At 42.3% G+C, this 24,562-nt stretch overlaps 1 long non-coding RNA gene across 1 annotated transcript in view; it reads right to left on the bottom strand.

Annotated features, from left to right (window-relative positions):
* LOC132425589 (uncharacterized) overlaps nt 1-24,562 on the bottom strand; it is a 118,382-nt gene that overhangs the window by 89,902 nt on the left and 3,918 nt on the right. The window contains exon 2 of the long non-coding RNA XR_009519461.1: nt 216-379. This is a non-coding gene — a long non-coding RNA (uncharacterized lncRNA). The remainder of the gene's footprint in view (nt 1-215; nt 380-24,562) is intronic.

Genomic DNA, 24,562 nt, shown 5'->3' on the forward strand with positions numbered 1-24,562 from the left:
ACTAGATATCAATTACAGGAAAAGATCTGTAAAAAATACAAACAGATAGAGGCTAAACAATACACTACTTAATAACGAAGTGATCACTGGAGAAATAAAAGAAGAAATCAGAAAATACCTACAAAACAAATGACAATGGAGACATGATGACCCAAAACCTATGGGATGCAGCAAAAGCAACTCTAAGAGGGAAGTTTATAGCAATACAATCTTACCTTAAGAAGCAGGATGGGCTTCCCTGGTGGCGCAGTGGTTGAGAGTCTGCCTGCCGATACAGGGGACACGGGTTCGTGCCTCGGTCCGGGAGGATCCTACATGCCACGGAGCGGCTGGGCCTGTGAGCCATGGCTGCTGAGCCTGCGCGTCCGGAGCTTGTGCTCTGCAACGGGAGAGGCCACAAAGTGAGAGACCCACGTACCGCAAAAAAAGAAAAAAAAAAAAAGCAGAAAAGATCTCAAATAAACAACAAAACTTGCACCTAAAGCAATTAGAGAAAGAAGAACAAAAAACCCCAAAGTTAGCAGAAGGAAAGAAATCATAAAGATCAGATCAGAAATAAATGAAAAAGAAATGAAAGAAACGATAGCAAAGATCAATAAAACCAAAGCTGGTTCTTTGAGAAGATAAACAAAATTGATAAACCATTAGCCAGACTCATCAAGAAAAAAAGGGAGAAGACTCAAATCAATAGAATTAGAAATGAAAAAGGAGAAGTAACAACTGACACTGCAGAAATACAAAAGATCATGAGAGATTACTACAGGCAACTCTATGCCAATAAAATGGACAACCTGGAAGAAATGGACAAATTCTTAGAAATGCACAACCTGCCAAGACTGAATCAGGAAGAAATAGAAAATATGAACAGACCAATCACGAGCACTGAAATTGAAACTGTGATTAAAAATCTTCCAACAAACAAAAGCCCAGGACCAGATGGCTTCACAGGTGAATTCTATCAAACATTTAGAGAAGAGATAACACCTATCCTTCTGAAACTCTTCCAAAATATAGCAGAAGGAGGAACACTCCCAAACTCATTCTACGAGGCCACCATCACCCTGATACCAAAACAGACAAAGATGTCACAAAGAAAGACAACTACAGGCCAATATCACTGACGAACATAGATGCAAAAATCCTCAACAAAATACTAGCAAACAGAATCCAACAGCACATTAAAAGGATCATACACCATGATCAAGTGGGGTTTATTCCAGGAATGCAAGGATTCTTCAATATACGCAAATCAATCAACGTGATACACCATATTAACAAACTGAAGAAGAAAAACCATATGATCATCTCAACAGATGCAGAGAAAGCTTTTAACAAAATTCAACACCCATTTATGATAAAAACCCTGCAGAAAGTAGGCATAGAGGGAACTTTCCTCAACATAATAAAGGCCATATATGACAAACCCACAGACAACATCATCCTCAATGGTGAAAAACTGAAAGCATTTCCACTAAGATCAGGAAAAAGACAAGATTGCCCACTCTCACCACTCTTATTCAACATAGTTTTGCAAGTTCTAGCCACAGCAATCAGAGAAGAAAAAGAAATAAATGGAATCCAAATCAGAAAAGCAGAAGTAAAGCTATCACTGTTTGCAGATGACATGATACTATACAAGAGAATCCTAAAGATGCTACCAGAAAACTACTAGAGTTAATCAATGAATTTGGTAAAGTAGCAGGATACAAAATTAATGCACAGAAATCTCTGGCATTCTTATACACTAATGATGAAAAATCTGAAAGCGAAATTAAGAAAACACTCCCATTTACCATTGTAACAAAAAGAATAAAATATCTAGGAATAAACCTACCTAACGAGACAAAAGACCTGGATGCAGAAAATTATAAGACACTGATGAAAGAAATTAAAGATGATACAAATAGATGGAGAGATATACCATGTTCTTGGATTGGAAAAATCAACATTGTGAAAATGACTCTACTACCCAAAGCAATCTACAGATTCAATGCAATCCCTATCAAACTACCACTGGCATTTTTCACAGAACTAGAACAAAAAATTTCACAATTTGTATGGAAACACAAAAGACCCTGAATAGCCAAAGCAATCTTGAGAACGAAAATTGGAGCTGGAGGAATCAGGCTCCTTGACTTCAGACTATACTACAAAATTACAGTAGTCAAGACAGTATAGTACTGGCACAAAAAGAGAAATATAGATCAATGGAACAGGATAGAAAGCCCAGAGATAAACCCACGCACATATGGTCACCTTATCTTTGATAAAGGAGGCAAGAATATACAGTGGAGAAAAGACAGCCTCTTCAATAAGTGGTGCTGGGAAAACTGGACAGGTACATGTAACAGTATGAAATTAGAACACTCCCTAACACCATACACAAAAATAAACTCAAAATGGATTAAAGACCTAAATGTAAGGCCAGAAACTATCAAACTCTTAGAGGAAAATATAGGCAGATCACTCTATGAAATAAATCACAGCAAGATCCTTTTTGACCCACCTCCTAGAGAAATGGAAATAAAAACAAAAATAAACAAATGGGACCTAATAAAACTTAAAAGCTTTTGCACAGCAAAGGAAACCATAACCAAGACCAAAAGACAACCATCAGAATGGGAGAAAATATTTGCAAATGAAGCAACTGACAAAGGATTATCATCCAAAATTTACAAGCAGCTCATGCAGCTCAATAACAAAAAAACAAACAACCCAATCCAAAAATGGGCAGAAGACATAAACAGACATTTCTCCAAAGAAGATGTACAGATTGCCAGCAAACACATGAAAGAATGCTCAACATCATTAATCATTAGAGAATCAAAACTGCAAATCAAAACTACAATGAGATAGCATCTCACACCAGTCAGAATGGCCATCATCAAAAAATCTAGAAACAATAAATGCTGGAGAGGTTGTGGAGAAAAGGGAACACTCTTGCACTGTTGGTAGGAAAGTAAATTGATACAGCCACTATGGAGAACAGTATGGAAGTTCCTTAAAAAACTACAAATAGGACTACCATACAACCCAGCAATCCCACTATTGGGCATATGTCCTGAAAAAACCATAATTCAAAAAGAGTCATGTGGGGCTTCCCTGGTGGCGCAGTGGTTGAGAGAATCCCCTCTCCTCACGCACCCCAAAACAATGGTCTCTTGCCTCTTCGGCAGCTCCAGACTTTTTCCCGGACTCCCTCCCAGCTAGCCGTGGTGCACTAACCCCTTCAGGCTGTGTTCACGCAGCCAACCCCAGTCCTCTCCCTGGGATCCTACGGAAGCCCGAGCCTCAGCTCCCAGCCCCCGCCCGCCCCGGCGGATGAGCAGACAAGCCTCTTGGGCTGGTGAGCGCTGGTTGGCACCGATCCTCTGTGCGGGAATCTCCGATTTGCCCTCTGTACCCCTGCTGCTGCGCTCTCCTCTACGGCTCCAAAGCTTCCCCCTGCCACCGACATCTCCTCCAGTCCCCTTTGTTCTTTATGACTTGGGAGAGGAAGCCTCTGCCCTTTGGCAGGGTTTAGCTCTGAGTTCACCTGTTACTACCTTGGTAGATTCCCTCAAAAGGCATTGCCATTGATGCCCATAGAAGGCAAAACTCACTACATAATGATGGGTTTCTTTGGTATAAAATTAAGAATTATTGTTAACTGAAAGACTCATTATTTTTCAAAGAAATACAAGTAAAACATTTATCCATTGGGATGGATGGTGGAAATGACAGCTGAATTATTTATTGCATTAAGTATTCACTACGTGCGTTTTGGGCTGAATTTTGTTTCATGGATTTCCTCATAAAATTATATTATTTTCAAAAAGCATCATAAAAAATAAGAATTTAAAGGAGAAAGAAATTAATTTAGAATCTCGAAAGGAACAGGGGAAGGAAGAGGATCTGTGACTACTTCTTTAATGTGAAGACTTCTTTAAAGAGAAGGTCTTAGAACTAGGATGGCACTGGAGTTATAAAAATCTTGGGAAAAATACAATTTGGTGGGATAATATCCAACCGAGAGCTAATCCTGTTGATGAAAATGTCTGAAAGATGTAAATCAGGTGCCTGACGATGCTCAGAGCCATTGAGAGCCGTGCACAGTGGTGGCCGGAACAACACACCTCTGGTTAATGACACCTCCTGAAATGGCCAGGTAAGGTTTACCTTATACTATCTTCAGTGCTATTTACAAACAGGTAAGGTTTACCTTATACTATCTTCAGTGCTATTTACAAACAGGGTGCTTAATTAGTGTTCATTAAATTGGTACAATGACTGTCCACTCACTCTCTCTGTGTTGCTTTGAAATGCCCTGACAGACACATTTCTCACTGAAAGGAATGCTCAGCTCTGAGGCAACTTAATCTCACCCCCTCCCTGACATCTGCAGACACACACTCCAGATAGATAAAAATCAACTGTCAAGTTGAGAGTTTGGGGTTCTCATGCTCTCTGGCTCCCCATCTCCATACTTATCCACTTCATAACCATTCTGTGAACCCAGGGCTTTGGCCTTATATCTTCCATCCTGTATTACAGTTTACTGAGTGCTCTTACATACGTTCCCTATTTCAAGCCTCTCAACATTCCTATGACAAGGGCAGAGCTGGCAGAATGCCCATTTTCCTGAGGATAAAACCAGGATTCCCAAAGGTTAATGCCTTGACTAAGGGAAGAGTCCAACCTAGGATTCACTTGGTTGTTTTGGCTTCTAGCCCAGTGTTTTTTCCAAAAATGCTGACATTTGGACTCTGAGGTGAGCCTAAGAGATAAAAATAGAATGCCACGTGTCTGATAAATTTCTTCCAATAAAATACAAAAGGTACAGTTCTTCAGGCCAGAAGAGAAATATAAAAACCAGAGACAACAACTAAATGACTTCCATTGTGTGTATATGGCCTCTCGTTGAAAATGGACGGTATTAATCGTATCCCCAAGAAAAATCAGTAGATGAAACAAGCTTCACCAAAGAGTTGCCAAAAAGATGATTTCAAAATTCTGACTTGGTGCTGGGTTAATTTAAATTTACACAGTTAATCATTCTATAACTGAAAGAAGGGATTTATTTCCAGATGTAATTAACTTGGATGTTCACATCAAGCAGACAACTAGATTCGAAGAAGAAAAAAGATGGAGACAAGAAAACCAGGTTGAAGATTCAGAACAAGGCGAAAGAAAAGATTTTTTATTTTAATCATTGGAAGTGTCAATAAGCACAAGGCCACCTTTGACTGATTAAAAGACAAACCAAAACACAACATGATGCTTCGTGGAAGGTTATCAAGGGGAGTCATAAATTAGATAGGAATTTGGACAACAGGGCTTTTAAACTCCTTTCTAACCCTCAGGTCTTGCTGAAATCTGAGCAAAACCATTCTCTAACTTGGAGGTCGGGGAAATGTTTCACTGAAGCTGACTATTTCTGTTACCAAAACACTTGACCTAGTGAGGTGATATAGTCTTGGTATTTTGCTAACCAAAGAAACTGGAGATAGTCATGCCACTAGGAGAGAAGGAAACCTCTCCCAAGTAGTGGAATACCACATGGAAGAATGAGGTGGAGGACTGAGATGTTATATCCCAAACCTCTTACTCATAGTTGGAAACCAGTTCCACCAGGTAGGATATGAGTAGTCTCCCTCCCTTGCAAAAAAGCTAAAGCAGAGGTTTAAAAAAAAAAAAAAAAAAAACAGAGAGAAGGGCTGCATACACCTTTAATGGATGATAACACAGTGATTAATAGCTTAGGCTCATCTAGATAGATTTCTTTGTGTTCAAATCTCTGCTTCCCCACTTACTGAGTGACCTTGAGACAGTTACTAGATCTGTAAAATGGGGATAATAATAGTACTGACCCATAGGCTATTGTAGGATTAAATTAATTAAGTAGAGCTGCTTAGCCTCCTGGCTGGAATATAGTAACAATCCAATGAATATGAGAATGAGCAATTGCTGTAATTCAAAGTTTTAGTGAGAAAGTGTTGCCTTGAAGGAGAACCATAAAGGTTACAGCAAGAAAAGCGTTGGCCTCATAGGGTGTTTCACAAATTCTAGATCATTTTGAAAGTCACATGATTTTCAAAGACTAGAGAACTCCCAGACACCAAGATGTGGATAAACTCAAATCAGATCCTAGTTTCTGCCAAGCCTTGGAAGCTAACATTATTTTCATTATTTCTTCAGGGCACCAGCTGTGCTGAGGTGGACCTAGGATTGCTGGTGAGCTGAGTAGAAACGCCTCAACAGGTGGAACCCAGAAACCAGGTTCTGGTCCCCAATCTACTGATAAGTGGCTCTGTCACTGGGAGGGAGCCACAGAGCTGGGACCTTTCCTCATCTAGTGTCAGGAATGAGTCTCCTCAAACCACTACAAGGGCAGGACGAGGGTGCACTGGGCAGGGTCTGACTCCCCATTGATGTGCCTAGGGCACCAGCAAAGCTGGGGCTCACACATGCGACTTGCATTTGCTATTTTAAAGCACAGATCAAAGTATTCATTGATGGGAGAAACAGAATTTCATTAGACTTTTTTTTTTAAATTTATTTTTGGCTGTGTTGGGTCTTCATTGCTGCGCGTGGGCTTTCTCTAGTTGCGGCGAGCGGGGGCTACTCTTCGTTGTGGTGCTTGGGCTTCTCATTGTGGTGGCTTCTCTTTTGTAGGGGAGCACGGGCTCTAGGCTCGCGGGCTTCAGTAGTTGTGGCGCACGGGCTTAGCTGCTCCGCAGCACGTGGGATCTTCCCGGACCAGGGCTTGAACCCATGTCCCCTGCCTTGGCGGGCGGATTCTTAAACACTGTGCCACCAGGGAAGCCCCTCATTAGACTTTTTATACCTGTTTTACAGCTTACTGTTATTTTACTTTTAGTTCTCTGGCAGGAGTGGACAAATGAACACACCATAAAACTCTTAGAGACCAAGGTCTCTTAAAATCATCACCCAGCCTAGAAGTGGGCACCCATGAGGTTAGTGGCAGCGACTTTATGGGGAAGGAGAAGAGGAGAGGAGAAAGGGATGTCAAGGAAGTCTGTGTCCACTCAGACCTTCCCTTTGTGCCCTCTCATGCCACTGTCTATCTCTTTGCCTACCTCTGGGTTCCTTGGTCCTTCTGCCACCCAGAGACCCCAGAGTCAGAGTTCCATGCTGTAAATTTCTGCTGCCTTGCTTCCTTTCCATTCCCCATGTAGACATTTTCTCAGTACAATATATCTCAGAGGGACAGTTATTAGAATAGACCATAAGATGAGGGAGCTGACTGGCCGTTCTCTTTCACATGCCTACAGATCACTGGGGGCTCCTGTGAAAATGCAGATTCTGATTCGACATGCCTAGGCTGGGGGCTGCAATACTGCAGGCTACCAAGCTCCTGGATCATGTTCGTTTCTCTGGTCCTCAGGCCACACTTTGAGTAGGGAGGGACTAGACATCCTTCCAGCTCTGACTGCCCTGAGCTTGTGAGCTCACCCAGAACCAACCCAGCCAGAAGTTCCCAGAACAACAGAATCTCAGGGGTCATTCCTACAGGCCCCTTGCTTTCCATGCCATTGCCGCACACCAGCCCGGTCTTCCACCTGGTGGAAACAGTGAACTCAGGTACAGAAGGGCTCCAGTACACAGAGGTGTCACAGAGGAAGCTTACAAACGTGCCAGAATGACTACACTGGGTCTTCAATGGTTTCAGTTATCCTCCCCAGGGGAGTCCTCAGCAAAGGATAAAAAGTCTAGGAAAAAACCCTAAATCATTTGCATTCACAGTACAGGAAATACAAATACATTAAGATGTGCCCCATAGTCCTTGGTGTCCAGTGAATCAGATCAGCTTGGTGCCAGTAATTTAGCCTCCCTTAAGCATCACTGTGGACTCATATGTGAGGATAAAAGACTGAAATCACTCCCAAACAAATAAAGAACGCCTTTTGTGGTTGGACGGGCTTCCCAGGAAGGGCCACTATCACTGAATAACCTTCGGCACAAATGCTAGACTTGGAGAAGACCTGCTCCCACCAGAGTGAGAACAGGCCAGAATGACAGCACGTGTGCCTTTCCGGACAGCTCAGATTCACTGGCTTTGAAGACGCAAGGTTGTATGTATGTGCACGTGTGCCTGCATGTATGCGTGTGCAGGTGTTTCCACTGGGGTATGAGCACACGTGTGTGTGTGTGTGTCTGCTGGGAGGGCAGCAGGAGCAAGGCCGGGAGGAAGAGATAAACACGCTGATCCTTTCTCTTTATAACGGCTGCCAGCTCCTTAACAGCCTCCTCTCTGTTTCCCTGGCAAAGATGACACTAAAACTCTGTCCTTCAAAAACCTAACAAATGTGACTAGGAAATAGAGTCCACTCTTGTGAGGTGAGAGGTTATGATTACGACGTTGGCACCCCTCCACTCCCTGCATGTCCTATCGCAGGTCTTCCTGTCTGAGAGGACTTGGAATAAAGGAAAGCCTTGTGGTGGTCTGACTGGTGGTGGGCTCTCAGGAAGGACCAAGTGGAGATGATCTGCCAGCATCCTCCCATCAAGCACTCTGCACACCAGGGAGGCTTAGCTCAGGGCCGGGCTGGCAGGGCTAAGTTCCCTCTATGATGGTGGGGGCAGGCCAGCTTCCCTACCAACACCCACTCTGCTTCTCTGGATATGACTCGTAGACATGGATAAAGCACACCTTCGAAGACCTTGAGGGAGCCCTAGAAAAGTGGCCTCATTGGGGATTAAATCAGGTCTCCCGATTCCTAATCCAAGTCAAGGATCCCCCCACACCTGCTCCATGGACTCCTGAGCGAATCCACACAATTCTGTCTACAGATTCCTCAGTGGGTGTTCCTAGTGGCCACCCAAGCATTAAATTCTGCAAGAGAAGCTCTCCAAGGAAGCCAGTTCTTGGTTTAGCAGATAATCCATCACGTGCTAAATCACTCAGGGAAGTGCCACCCAGTTGTTAGAACAAAGAAGGTTTAATTGCCAAACATTGGGCTTTAAAAACCAATCAAGTGTAGAGGTAACTTTAATTAGACAGAAGAATCAGATAAACAGAGCGTAAAAAGCTTAGTGTTTGAACAGCACGTATCTCACCGTGCCTTTATTCTCCATGGGCGTGGAGTCAAAACAGAGATCAGGCCTCTGCTACCCACTTTGACACAACTATAAGTAAAGGGGACAAGTATAGCACTTCACTCACACCCAGAAACAGTCTTTCATTTGTGGGGCTTCTGGATAGGCCTTCTTGATCTTGGGAATGCTGAGAAACTAATAACCAGCATCAATTGTGGATCAAGAATCCCAGCCCTGAGGACAATGGGTATCGACTCCTGATTTCCACAGGCACACTCAGAAACACAGACTGAAGATTATCAATTGACTTGCAGTCAATACTGTCTAAACACTGCATCAATCTTGAAAAACAACTTCAAGCCACGTGACAGCCCTTTTCAACTCAGGCATCTCAACAACGTTCAGGATCTTGTTCGGTGCCTCCTGTCTTCCACTGAGTTGAGATTACCAGGTGATGGAATGCTCACCTTCCTACTTTGTCCTTCACACAACTCATTTCCTGAAGCTGTGAAGGGGATGGGTTCACCTCAATGAGTTCATTGTCAAGCCCTCAAGACCCTCACCCGCTAGAACAGCTTTGAACTGCGGGGCTTGGGCCTCCCACACACTTGGGTATTTTTAGAACAAAGCATAGAACAAAAATGAACTTTTCAAACAGGAAAGGAATGCAAAGTGCTTAGGAATGGTTTTCAAAGGGCAAAGCTTATTTTAAAAGTCTATTGATTGGGCCCAACTGCAACATGACAGGCTCACGTGGGGTTGGGAGCATGCAGGAGGGAGCCACGTGTGGAAAGATAATCCTTGGACACCCAGGGGAGATCTGAGCACCACCCTCGGCTGAAGTGAATGGTTCACGTTAGCACAACCCAAGGACTGTAGTGGGAACAGATGCGACAAGGAAGAAGGAAGGTGATGATGGCGAGAGATTCTCCAAATACATCCAACATCCTTTCCATTATCATCACATGGAAACCTAAGTTCTAATTTTTAAAATCTGTTTCTTGTGTACTCAGCAAAATGTTTTTTGATGACTTTCTAGATGCTTAAGTGTAGTTTGAAGAGCAGGCCAGGTAGGAACTGACTAAAAATACGTCAAGGCAGCCAAGCATCATGTTCAGAAAAGATAGAACTACCCCACGCTCTGTTTTCCCCCTTTACTCACTCTTAAGAGCAATTTCTGTGTATCTACTATGTGTCTGGCAGCCACCAGGGATGAAGGAAACGGAGATGATTCTGATACTACCCCCAGGGAGTCCAAGGTGTAATGAAGGACAAACATACACACAAATACTTAAAACACATCCACCTCCTTCTGGGACTGAGCACAAATGTGGCAACTTGTTCTGGAGAACACGACCCTTGTTTTCCATCCCACCTTCTGCCTTGGCAGGGCCAAAGAAATATACCCCAGCATGGAAGCTTTTGCACAAATCCTGTGTTGCAGAGACAGGTGGAAACCACTCTCTAGGCTTCTTCCAAGCTTACCAATAGCTAGAGCACACCAGCCTCCCCACTCTCCCATGGGCCGGGCTCCCATCTCCAGGGAGGAGAGAGAATGTGCCCAAGATCACGCACTTGACACGCTAGGCACACTTTTTAGAAACAGATCGTCTGCAAAGTGACATGAAATCATTACGATATGCAAAGCAAACAAACTTTCTCATCTATACAAAAATGACACTGCCTACTTATTATGATGGGTGATGAGCTGTACTGAGTTTTTTCCCTCATCTCCTATCCTGTGACCAAAAGGTTGTAAGCCATAGAATATTAGACCCAGCCAGGTTTCTCATGGGCTCTTTCCTCTGTCCCCTATTTCACTCTACAAAATAGACCTTTGCAGGGCTTTTTGGATTTGTGAATGGCCCACAGGGAGAATTTCTCCTTGACAAGAAGCCGACGGACCCATAGGCGGGTCCACCGATTGACCTGGGTGCGGGCTTCAAAAGCCCAGGAATAGGGTTATTCGTGAAAGAAACACATAATGAAGTGCAGCAGGATGACAGTTTGAGATAATAACTGATGGGCTTTTTATTCCATATATTTCCTCTTACCTATTGATACCCACCTTTCCCCATTCACTGCATCAGGAAAGGGGTGACAGTAGTAGAAAAACCAAGAAAAGCAGTTGAAATCTAAGAACAAAACTTTTGCTTTGCAAGAGCCTAGGCTTTGCAACAGCCTAAAACCTGAAAGGCTGGAGATTTAAACAAGGGATTCGGAAGCTAGCTCACAAGTTATACTCTCGTGCCCTGAAATTAGATTAGCACTCTCTGGAATTGTGCTAGAGGTGAACTAGAGAGAGACAAAGAGGCCTGTGGGTCAGACATAGCTTCTTCATGGGACTCAGTCCAACTCTCTGTCCAATGTCCCCAAGCTGGTCTGCCTACAGCCTGGCCTCAGGATCCCAGCAACACTTGCATTTTCAGGGACCAGAGGAGTAAAGCATTTTCCTCCCTCCACTGCACTGCCTTTCCTCTCTGTGCCCGCCCAGCATGTACTCTCCTTCCCATCCCAGCAGAACCCCCTCCTGGCCTCAGAACAGTACTATGTCTGTCGCCCTTCGCAGCCTTCGGCAGTCTTCTAGGAAAGGAGACCAATTACAGGGACTACTTTTAGGAAGCGAACTGAAAGCCAGGACCTGATTTCCCATCACCCATCAAGTCATAATGATCCCTGCAGTTTGGGTTTGAACTGAACCAGTGACCTGCACCGGAGTGAAAGTCTCCAAACACAATTATCGCTCCCCAGAGTAGCCTTCCATGTGCCTTTGCCACTCACCTCACCTGTTTGAGAACACAAACAAATAAGCCTTCTCCTTTGGAGAAATGTCTATTTATGTCTTCTGCCCATTTTTGTATTGGGTTGTTTGTTTTTGAGCTGCATGAGCTGCTTGTAAATTTTGGAGATTAATCCTTTGTCAGTTGCTTCATTTGCAAATACTTTCTCCCATTCTGAGGGTTGTCTTTTGGTCTTGTTTATGGTTTCCTTTGCTGTGCAAAAGCTTTGAAGTTTCATTAGGTCCCATTTGTTTATTTTTGGTTTTATTTCCATTTCTCTAGGAGGTGGGTCAAAAAGGATCTTGATTTATGTAGTAGAGTGCTCTGCCTATGTTTTCCTCTAAGAGTCTGATAGTTTCTGGCCTTACATCTAGGTCTTTAATCCATTTTGTGTATGGTGTTAGGGAGTGATCTAATCTCATACTTTTACATGTACCTGTCCAGTTTTCCCAGCACCACTTATTGAAAAGTTGTCCTTCCTCCACTGTACATTCCTGCCTCCTTTATCAAAGATAAGGTGACCATATGTGCGTGGGTTTATCTCTGGGCTTTCTATCCTGTTCCATTGATCTACATTTCTGTTTTTGTGCCAGTACCATACTGTCTTGATTACTGTAGCTTTGTGAGAAATGCAAATCAAAACTACAATGAGATACCATCTCACACCAGTCAGAATGTCCATCATCAAAAAATCTAGGAACAATAAATGCTGGAGAGGGTGTGGAGAAAAGGGAACGCTCTTGCACTGCTGGTGGGAATGTGAATTGGTAGAGCCACTATGGAGAACAGTATGGAGGTTCCTTAAAAAACTACAAATAGAACTACCATATGACCCAGCAATCCCACTACTGGGCATATACCCTGAGAAAACCATAATTCAAAAAGAGTCATGTACCAAAATGTTCATTGCAGCTCTATTTACAATAGCCAGGACATGGAAGCAACCTAAGTGTCCATCATCGGATGAATGAATAAAGAATATGTGGCACATATATACAATGGAATATTACTCAGCCATAAAAAGAAATGGAGTTATTTGTAGTGAGGTGGATGGACCTAGAGTCTGTCATACAGAGTGAAGTAAGTCAGAAAGAGAAAGACAAATACCATATGCTAACACATATATATGGAATCTAAGGGAAAAAAATGGTCATGAAGAACCTAGGGGTAAGACGGGAATAAAGACACAGACCTACTAGAGAATGGACTTGAGGATATGGGGAGGGGGAAGGGTAAGCTGGGACGAAGTGAGAGAGTGGCATGGACATATATACACTACCAAACATAAAATAGATAGCTAGTGGGAAGCAGCCGCATAGCACAGGGAGATCAGCTCGGTGCTTTGTGACCGCCTGGAGGGGTGGGATAGGGAGGCAGGGAGGGAGGGAGACACAAGAGGGAAGACATATGGGAACATATGTATATGTACAACTGATTCACTTTGTTATAAAGCAGAAACTAACACACCATTGTAAAGCAATTATACTCCAATAAAGATGTAAAAAAAAAATAATAATAAGCCTTCTTGATGTGTTTATGCTAGTTCTGATCCTTGAGTCCTTACTCTCAGACCCTTTTGCACAATGTCCTATGACCACATTCTAGACGGATGCCCTGTTGTGTAAGCCATTCTCCTCAACATTAACATTACTCAAAACAGCTTTAACATCATCACTCCTGCTGCCTTTGATGGTAGAGGCGTTGGGCTCCATTTCCAGGCTGATTCAAAGAAATCTGAGCCAGTGCAAGATATCTATCATTCCTCAAGGGCACTGACTTAAAGGTAGCTGCTACATTCTAGGCTCCCCATTTTTTCCTTTTTTCTCGGGGATGTGCTTTTCTCTTTTCAGCATCATAATCAATAGTTCACCTCTCCTTTGTAATGGATCATATGAGGCACCACTATGCTACACTGTCACCTGACATTCAGTTTGGATGTTATTCTCCTGGATGGAAACAATTTTCTCTCTCTTCAATGCCTGGAATATTGAAAGGGCCTAAGCAAAAATGTCCAATTAGGTGTCAAGTCACAGTCTTGCTATAGGACCAAGAAAAGAGAACACAGCCTCAGCTGCTCCCAATTCACCACAGACCAATGAAAAGCAAACTCAGTGTCAACTTGTCTCATAACAAAAGCCCATTTATTATTGAGAAAACAGACATGCACAAAATTAGATCAAAGGCCCACTACTTTTCATTCATGATGTACTATCCCCGATGAGAAACTGTAGATTTTTTTAATGACTAAAAAAGTTTTTAAGTACTCCCAGTTCAACACCAAGGAAGTTTCAGGAGAAATCTCATCTAAGTTTTGCTACCCCAGGAGATGAGCTGGTTTAGAACTGTTTTATCAAAGAACTTTGAAATATAAAATGCTCCTGACGGGTAAGAAAGGAAAGAAGAAGAACACTGTTCTCTAGGGAGACTTAGCACTGTAACATCCCTGTCCCCACTAGGCTCCTTGGGGATAGTCATCCCTCACGTGTTCACCCCCAGAGACAGAGTCATAAAGGAGCAGGTAGGCTAAGCATGCACCCAAGTTCTCCAGGATTCCACTACCTGGTGACCTTGTATAAATGTCAATTTCCTTGGGCTTCAGTTTTCTCATCTGACACACAGGAGCTGGATCCAAGAATATCCAAGAGCTGTTTTAGATTTGAAATGTGATGACCCTTAGATGGAAGAGAGAATGGGAATATCATAACGTTAGATGTAAGAGAGAGCAAGAGAGAGGGGAAGAAATTAGGGAGTGAGGAGACAGAAAACAGAGAACAGAAAACCAGAAGAGCCGTGTAACAGGAAACAGAAGGGTAGACGAAGTGGGGAGGTAAGGACAAAACAAAGATGAGGTCAACGCAACTTTAGTTCTAGTAAACACTAAGGATAATGGTGGTTTCTATTTATTCAGCACCTACCGTGCTGTATATACATCTTCTCTAATATTCACAACTTTCTGAGGTTGTATTAATATATCCATCTTACAGATGAGGAAACTGAGGTTCAGAGAGGTTTAGAAACTGGTCTAAGTTCGCACTGCTACTAATTAATTAGACTGTGATTGAACCCAAGAACCCAAGCCAGCCTTCCCACTACATTATACTGCCTCCTAAACCATTCTCCCAATTGTTTAGCAGCAGATCCAGTGCTCTCTTCTGCTTTAGTTTATAAAGTGTAGTTCAAGTAGAGGATCCTTGAAGAGTCCAAGAAGGCAGCATCTTCAACCAAAAGCAGTTTTGAATGTGCCTCTGATGGAGAAAGGAGGGATCAAGGTGAATATGCTCTAAATCATTGACAAGAAGTATCACATTGGGCTTCCCTGGTGGCGCAGTGGTTGAGAGTCCGCCTGCCGATGCAGGGGACACGGGTTTGTGCCCCGGTCTGGGAGAATCCCACATGCCGCGGAGCGACTGGGCCCGTGAGCCATGGCCGCTGAGCCTGCACGTCCGGAGCCTGTGCTCCGCAACGGGAGAGGCCACAGCAGTGAGAGGCCCGCGTACCGCAAAACAATAAATAAATATAAAAATGAAACTGAGAATGACTGATGCTCCTCTTTTTAATGATGAATGTCACCAATGTGATGAATGTGTCCTTTGGAGAAGTTTTTTCATATTCGTTTTCTTTGCCTAACTTAGTTTTTCGCCTTCTTCCATCCAATCTTTTATTTCTTTCCCTTGCATTATCTGAAACTTCTATAGAGCCCTAAAAGGACAAGGGCTGCTCCCTGGTCCTCACCATTACCCATGAGCCAACGCAAGCGGCAGTTCCCAACATTATGAAAATGGAAGCACCTCATTCCATTTAACTAAACATCAGCACAACCATCAGAGATTCTTTTTCGAGGACAGTCCAAAGGCAAGCAAGTTGCAGCTGAACAAATAACTTCACCTAGAGAGGAAATGGCATCCGTAACGACTGATGTTGAACCAAAAAGTATGTTAGGAGAGATGGTGCTAGAGGGCTTGCTGAGTAATGCAGAGATCACCGCGTGGTCATTCAATAAATAATTACAAAACACTGACTGTGTACTAGGCCCTGGGCTAGGAAATTAGAGTTCAAGGGAAATAACACACAGTCCCCAGACTGGAGGAGGTCAGAGTCTAGGTGGTGGGAGGCCAAAATCCAGGTGAAAACTAAATGGAAATGTAAAGTCTTCCTTTCCTCCCTCTGCTTCTTGAGTTTGCAGAGACAAATGTCCCTAGGATTGCCCTGGGAGCCTTCAAAAAGCGATCAAAACTCACTCAACAAAAAAAAGTTTCCTGGAGTCCAGTCTCCTGCATGTTTCATGTCAGGCTCAATCTAACCCAAGCAAATATCATTTTTAGGTAGGGCATATTGGCACAACAGAGAGCCATCTGGTAATGGTTTGTTCATCTAGAAAATATATATTATGCACCCACTATGTACTAGACACAGTGCTAGGTGCTGGGTGAAGGATACAAAGATGAATTAATCAGGGCTTCATTCCTCAAGCCACTTAACAACTGATCAAGAAGTAACAGATGGCCATCCAAGGCCCCGTGTTTGTTACTTTGCACATAAATTTATTCATTTGTGCCAAAACACCTATTTCACTCATACTGTGCACATCATGTATGTGAAACTAAATGATGCTCAGGCTTCTCCTTGAAGAGCTCAAAGAAATATGATCCGTGGGATCTCAAAGCTCTCCTTGAAGAGCTCAAAGAAATATGATCCGTGAGATGTATACAAAAGGCACTCAGACATGGGGAAGGAGTTGACATTAGGGTTGAGGTTTGAAGGATGAGTAAAAATTAACCAGGAGGAGAATGCAAAAAGGACATTCAAGAGAAAAGAAGCAACAAGTGTAAAGATATGGAGCTGTGAGAGAGTAGGGTGAATTCCATAAGGGGGAACATCTTCAGTTCTCTGAAGAAGAGGCAGGAAATGATGCTGCAAAGGTGTCTGGGACTACATAACCAACTCTGCCCTATACCAAAGAATGGGATCAAAGTCACCAAGGATCCTCTTTGGTACTCTTCTGTAAACATTAATCTCACTAAAGTGAGACCAAAGTCCATGCCTTTATTGAAAGTGCTGGTATATGAAAGTATTGGTTAGGCATGGCATGCAAACATAGTTGTAGGAATGGAAACACATCATCATTTGCTGCAGACATTAAGGACTTCTATGAAGGTAAGAGAGTTTCTGGAAAGCGGGCAGTGATTACAGTCAATAAGAGATGTGCTCCAGAGCCTCTGCCTGGTCTTTAGGCTGTGACCTGTCTTCAAGGACCGCGAATTCAGTCGTTTCAGTTCTTCCAACCATCTGACAGTGAAACAGCTGTTTAGATTAAGGAGCCTAGTGATAACCTGCCGAGTGCCTCAGGGACATGGCTCATGACCTGGCCACGTGCCGCAGCACCTGTCATGACAGGTTTCGAGACAAGAAGGGCTAGAGTGTGTGGGAGGCAGGCAGTGAGGGGATGTGCCAGTGGACAAGTGAACGTTACAGACTTCATCAGGGAAGGAAGGAAGAGGTCCAGCTGCTGAAACCAGAGAGGTCTAGACAGATCCCCAGCAGCCTGCCTTAGGAACTGGGAGCATTTTTGTTGCTTGTGTGATGCAGAGGCTGGGGAGAACCGAGGTTGTACAGGGACTCGGGGACTCAAAGGAAAAGGGAGAGAAGTAGACCAAGGCTCAGTTCCTGAATAAGAGAGAGGAGATGGTTCACAGGCAACATAGTGAGACTCAGGTCACGGAAGGACTGGGCAGGACTTCAATGAGACTGGCTTATTGTCAAAAATAATAAAACTGAAAAGGACATGCAGAACTACAGAGCTGAGGGACAACAGTGATCCCAGGTTCCGGGGTCAAGGGACTTTGGCTTCAGGAGCCAGCGAGCTAAGGAGCTGGAGCTAAGGGACCCACAAGAGCTGTACCTCACACAAGGCTAAAAAGTAAGAGGAACTGCACTGTCTGATTCCGACATAGCTTTAGGTTGTTTGCGTTTCCAGTTCCCCCTTCGGTGCCACTTTCTGTAGGGCTGCTTTTTTCCTGGAGGTGAAAGTGTGAATAGATTGTTGTTTCTTCCTCCCACCTTCAACTTTAGCCAAGTTTGCAAATAGCTAAATCTAAAAACATGCTCCATACTGGTGCACCGTGTGCGTGCGTGTGTGTGCGTGCACGTGCAAGCTCACGTGCACGTCTGCCTATCTGGAACTAGGTCTAGGTCGCTACAATATCCCAAGGCAATGTGAGCATAAAAATTGTTACCATTTATCAAGCACTTACGATGGGCACAGTGAGGAATTCTTGAATCTCTAATCCCTATAATGCCAGAGGATAGGATTTCATTGATTCCTTTACAAGGCTAATGCTGAGCCTCTCCAGTGCTCCCCAGAACAGAGTTTACGACAGAAAATAATATAACACATGAATATAATATCAACACACCTTCCTGTAAAAGGCAAGGTCTAGAAAAGTAATGTCTACACGTAGACAACTAGCCGGACCATTCTACCTGAAATGGCTAAGTCAGCCAACTGACTGATCTGACTGATTTCATCCAGTGAACTGACTGACTGACTGGCTCGGTGGAATAACACAGTTACTTCAGCATCATGTTGCCACAGCTTTGCAATGTGTCTCTGCTGATGAAATGAAGTGAAAGGCGATGAAATTACTACAGATATTTCCCATTTCAAAGATGCTAGCCTGGATTGTTAAAACATCAGGAACTTTTGCCATAAGCCAAACTGTATGACGTAGAATGAAAAAGGGACCCCATGGACAGATCCCTAGACTTGGTTTGCTTGTGTGCCTGGTGTTGCTTTATTTTGGTTTTTTGGTTTTGGTTTTGGATTTTTTTGGCCCTGGGTTTGCTTTTGTCCACCTAAATCTCAACTCTGGCTACTCATTAGAATCATCTACAAAGCTTTTAAAACCATTCATGCAGGAAGGTCCCAAAGACACTGATTAAACTGGTCTGGATGGGAACCTGGACAAGGGTACATATTTTTAAAACTTCCCAGGTGATGATAACAAACAGTCATGATTGAGAATCCTGGGTTTTAGTGATATGGTCCCTCTGGGCCTCAGTTTCCTGTTTATTTAACAAGAATTTTGGACCAGGTGATACCTAGAGCCCTGTACAATTCTAAGATTCCTTGCTAATTTTGATCCCATCCCCAGATGACAGGCAGCTCTGAAAAGACCACTTTCTCTTTGGATAATTCAATTCCCGAATGCTGCCAAGACGGTTGACCTACCACGGTGGGCTGGCGTGTAGGTTCATGAGATCGTATTTGCAAAGTGTTTAGAGCTCTGGGGAAGGAATCTCTAATACACGCAGCTAAAGAATGATTACAGCAACATTAATGCATTTTTTTTTTTTAGGAAGAGTAAACCACAGTTCATAAACTCACATATGCCATAAGTAGACTATCTTCCCTGGATGGAGAGTGGCAGCGTGGAAAGTAGATAAAAGAAGGTCTGCTCTTGTTAAGACTAGATGCCAGGTCAAGGCTTCATGAGACATGTCTATGCAATCACAATTGATACGGACTGGACTTTAATCTATGCAAGTCCTCTGGTCCCCAAGCACACCTCCGGTAGACTTGTGACCCGCGTCTTTGTGGGTCTACTTCCATGTAATAGGGACAGACGATTAATCTCTGGGCCTTATCCAAGAATAAATAATCATCAGTGGGACTCTATTTCTAAGATGTTACTTCCTGTGCTGTTTTTGACACATTAAAATCAGAAGAGATGAAATAACCTTCTTTAAGAACTGATTCATTTGACCTGCCCATGCATAGGCTATAGCAACAGAAACAGATTGCAAAGACTCTAGAGACCGAGAGAGGCGAATCTGTGTCTGGCTCTACCTCTTATAAACTCCATGACTTCTGGAAAGTCTCTTACTTTCTTCTACCTTATTTTCTTCTAGATAACATGTGAAAAGCACCTAGCAAAATGCCTAGCATAGTTCAATAAATATTTAGTTTCCAATCTCTGTATCATACATGGGGAACCACTGGTAGTATCAGGGATTTACAAGTAACAGTCACTCTGCCCAGATGGCACTGAAGGCCTCTGGTAAGCCAGATCTTTTGTTTTTCATGGCCCATCTGCAATCTCATTCATTCATCCACTGACTTACATTCAACCAGTTTCTACGTTCTGTCTAATATAGACCCAGAGACAGACTTTGTCATTAATGATCAATTAATAACTGAAATTCTAGGGAACTTGAAACACTCCATTTTAGAGTTCTTTCCAAACAACTGGGATGCACCAAGTGATCCGAAAATTTATATTACTGTTTTATTTATGAATCAATAATTCTGATCATAACATGAACTGATGAAATAAAAATTAACTTGGAATCTTGAAGAAGGCTGGATTCATGTATAGGTTTAAGCATTTCAACAAAAACACCAATAGGTTTTCTTTGGAACTTGGAAAACTTATTCTAAACTTCCTCTTTTACAACAAATAGTTTAAAATGGTTTTCAGCTTTTTTGAGAAAGAAAATTACAAAGTGTGATGCTGACAACAAAAAGAGACCAGCGGAACTGAATGGAGACTCAGGAACAGACCCAGGTCTATGCAAGAATTTAATACATGATAAAAAGAGTATCTCAGTTTAGTTGGGAGGGCAGGATTAGTCAATAAATATTGCTGGGGCCATTGGTTAACTATTTGGGAAAAAGTTCATTTGGCATCTCAATCCAAATCATTCACCACATTAAAAGGTAGATAGAACGAAATATGTTCAAAAAAATCCATAACACAACTCAATGGAAATACAAAGTAGTATCTCATGCATGTCTAGAAAAGACTTTCTAAGTTTAAAAGCAATTTAAAAATTAAAAGAAAAAGGAAGAAAATTTGACAACATGAAATTTTAAAACTGCATAAAAATTATGTAAAAGGCTTTTGAACTGGGAAAATTTACAACAAACAATGGTTACTCCTGATATCATCCAAATAATTTAGAAAAACACTGAGACTATTAGGTTAAAAGTCTGTGGACATGAACAAAAAATACACACACACTTAGGGGAAGAACAGGACTAAAGATGCAGACATAGAGAATGGACTTGAGGACACGGGGAGGGGGAAGGATAAGCTGGGACAAGTGAGAGAATGGCATAGACTTACATATACTACCAAATGTAAAATAAACAGCTAGTGGGAAGCAGCCGCATAGCACAGGGAAATAAGCTCTGTGCTTTGTGACCACCTAGAGGGGTGGGATAGAGAGGGTGGGAGGGAGACACAAGAGGGAGGAGATATGGGGATATATGTATACATATAGCTGATTCACTTTGCTATACAGCAGAAACTAACACAATATTGTAAAGCAATTGTACTCCAATAAAGATGTTTAAAAAAAAAATGTTAGCCAACCAGATTAGGTAATAGAATCAGCAGCAGCAGTAATAGCAGCTACAGCCATAAAAGTGTCCGATAATTTAAACTGAGGACAAGGCAGAATCTGGATATTCATTAACACAGGGGATTATTTTAAAGAGACCATTTGCCAGAAAATGACAAAATCATTGGGAATATCAGAGGTTGGCAAAAGAGCCTTGCTACCATGTGAAGTTCTAGGACCGAGTCCATGGACTCTCCTGAACAGTGGTTTACAAGCCACTTAATATTGGTTTGTAGATTTCAAAAAAAGCCTAAAAATCCCTGCTTACTGTGTATACAAAACCCTTGTCCTAACTTGACCAAATGTTCTCAGAGAACCTATCTGTATTACAGTGAACTGGAAGCAGGAAGAGAAAGAGACACTGAGCCACAACTGAAACCTAAACCACAACTGAATAATGTTCCCTAAATAATAGAAATTGCATATGCTGGTGTTGCCTGATTTAACATGATACTGTAGGAGGACAAGTTGAGTTAACTGTAACTTATATGAAGCCCAGAAATAAGTCAGTACCCATATAGTCCAGTTCTTGCATGAAATCACATTCAGAGAAGCACAGTTCAGAAACCAGAAGCGTATTAAAAGGAATTCACATCTTTACATGCATCTAAGAATGTAGAGTGAGGTTGAATTGATAACTCACAATAACACTTCTCAAATGCCCATTCCCTCCCCTCCCCAAGTCTTTCTCATTCCACAAATGCTCCACAACCTCTCATAGCCAAACTCCACCACATTCTCTAATCTCTGCCCCCCATGTCTCTTTAAAAATCTCTGCTACCTTCCTTGGTCCTTTCAGATACTCCAATCCTTTTCCCCCCAATTTTCATGATTCTGCTTCACAAGTCCAGAGTCTGGATGGTACAGACTAAACTCTTCAGGAGAGATGGCAGGAAAAGGTAAGGAGGAATGCAGGCTAGAAGCACAAATTAATAAATCATCTACCTATCATGCATTCAATTTTCAGTTATAATTTTAAAGATGAGTCAGAAACTGACAGACCAAATTTGACGTTAATTGCTACCCACGTATTTAGGTACATTTTAGTGCAATTTTCATGGAAGTAGCATTCATGTCTTGTCTTTGTGCTCCAGCAGCCATAGCATCTAGAAGGCCTGACATATAGGAGCTATAAAATAGAGACACACTAGCTGATAAGACAATTAGAGCAGTTTGGAGGCTAGCAAAGAAATTTCCTCAAATAGCACAGCTTTGGGGCTTCTGACCTTGTCTGTTAGTTAATTCCTTGAAGAGTGTCAGCTCCTGCCTTTCCTAGACCCTTGCAGATGACATCTCTAAATGCTCCTACTCATAAACACAAGAAGAGAATGTCTAAATCCTCAGCCCATCAGTGACTGAAACGCTCCCCTACCCGCCATCATGTTGGCTTGGTCTGTGCACTTAACATCGTGCATGCTTTGGATCTCTTGCTTTAATAATGCTGATCAAGATGAAGTAAATATAGGAAAACCTTGTTCTTGGGTTTCAAACAACGTTATTCTATTAGCCTGACTTCTCAGAAGCAACTTTTATGTTGTGTTATTCTATTTGTTCTAAAAGATCAAAAACGAAGTTCAGCAATACATTAGATTAGCGTGTTTCTTGCCTGACCTAAGTCAGCATATGCCCAACTCTAATTCAGTTCATTTTGAATGATTACCCTTGGAAAATCTAAAAGATTCAAAAGAAAGAGCTTAGAACAACGATATCAATTAAAATTCTCTTTTGCTTGGAAACCAGGTGATAATGAATAGCATGTATCTCCAAGGGGACGACAATGGGAAGATGCATGTACAAAGAATAACAAATGGTTTATGAGTAATGTAAATTCACAAGAACTGTTCAATTAAGGTTTCTGAATTTTTTAAGAATTCTACTCAGTGTTAAAATCAGTGAATACAGTATTGGTTTTTATATACTGATGGATCCCTGTTAGGAGACAAAAATCACATAAATTATTTTAGCAGAGAGAATGTAGTATAAAGAATTAAACTCTGGGCTTTCTACTGAGTTATTTGTAGTGAGGTGGATGGACCTAGAGTCTGTCATATAGAGTGAAGTAAGTCAGAAAGAGAAAAACAAATACAGTATGCTAACACATATATATATATATGGAATCAAAAAAAAAGGTTCTGAAGAACTTAGGGGCAGGACAGGAATAAAGACACAGATGTAGAGAATGGACTTGAGGACACAGGGAGGGGGAAGGGTAAGCTGGGATGAAGTGAGAGAGTAGCATTGACATATACACTACCAAATGTAAAATAGATAGCTAGTGAGGAGCAGCTGCATTGAACGAGGAGATCAGCTCAGTGCTTTGTGACCACCTAAAGGGGTGGGATAGGGAGGGTGGGAGGGAGAAACAAGAGGGAGGAGATATGGGGATATATGTATATGTATAGCTGATTCACTTTGTTATACAGCAGAAACTAACACAACATTGTAAAGCAGTTACACTCCAATAAAGATGTCTAAAAAAAGAGAATTAAACTAAGTAAAAGAATGAAAAACTGAAAAACTAAGAATTCAAAAAAAATTAAAGAACAATAAAGTGTCATGAAACTAACAACCATAGGAAGCAGCTACCACCTCTAGGGTTAGGACAACAAAGGGAAGACGTTGGAACTATTAAAATTAGAACTTTGAACAAGGAGCCCCATGGAGCTGATATTCAGATCTCTGAAGAAAAGATGTTCCTCAGCTGTAGCAGGTGTCTCTGAGTTTGGAGGAGGGACCCCATGGGGCAGGGATTCAGACTTCTCAGAGGGGATGCTTAATGACAGCTGCTGGTGTCCCAGAGGGACACAATGAAACCTAATTCTGCAAAGGTTAGAAAATCTGCAAACTGAATTCAATTGCTTCTATGCGAATTAAGTGCCACTGTCGGAGAGTGATACTGATGAGAAACCAAGCTGACCAGAAGAATGGGAAGAACCTCCTTTCTTCTTTCTCCTCCAGATTTGTAGTTCTCGCTGATGCCCCCTTTGTCAGGGTCTAACAGTAAGCTAACTGACAAGAAAATCTTACTTGCAGAATCCAGCCCTAACATCACAAAGCAGAGTATAAAGGATGGATTTGGACCTGAGACACAATTTCAGGCTCAATCTCACAAGCTGCATAACTGATGCAATCTACCCCTTTGGTACTCAGCATCCATTCACACTTATTCTACATATATTTGAACTTCCATACAGCAACAAAAAGAACTCCGTATTTGCACCTAACATAATGGAACTATCCTTTAGACAAGTGAAGGCATTCTCACTCTCCCCAAAATGTGGAGATGCAAAGTCCCAACTATCATTGTATCCCTCTTTGAGCTATGTTAATTACACCTCAAA

This window comes from Delphinus delphis, chromosome 5 (genome assembly GCF_949987515.2).
Source record: "Delphinus delphis chromosome 5, mDelDel1.2, whole genome shotgun sequence".
NCBI lineage: Eukaryota > Metazoa > Chordata > Mammalia > Artiodactyla > Delphinidae > Delphinus > Delphinus delphis.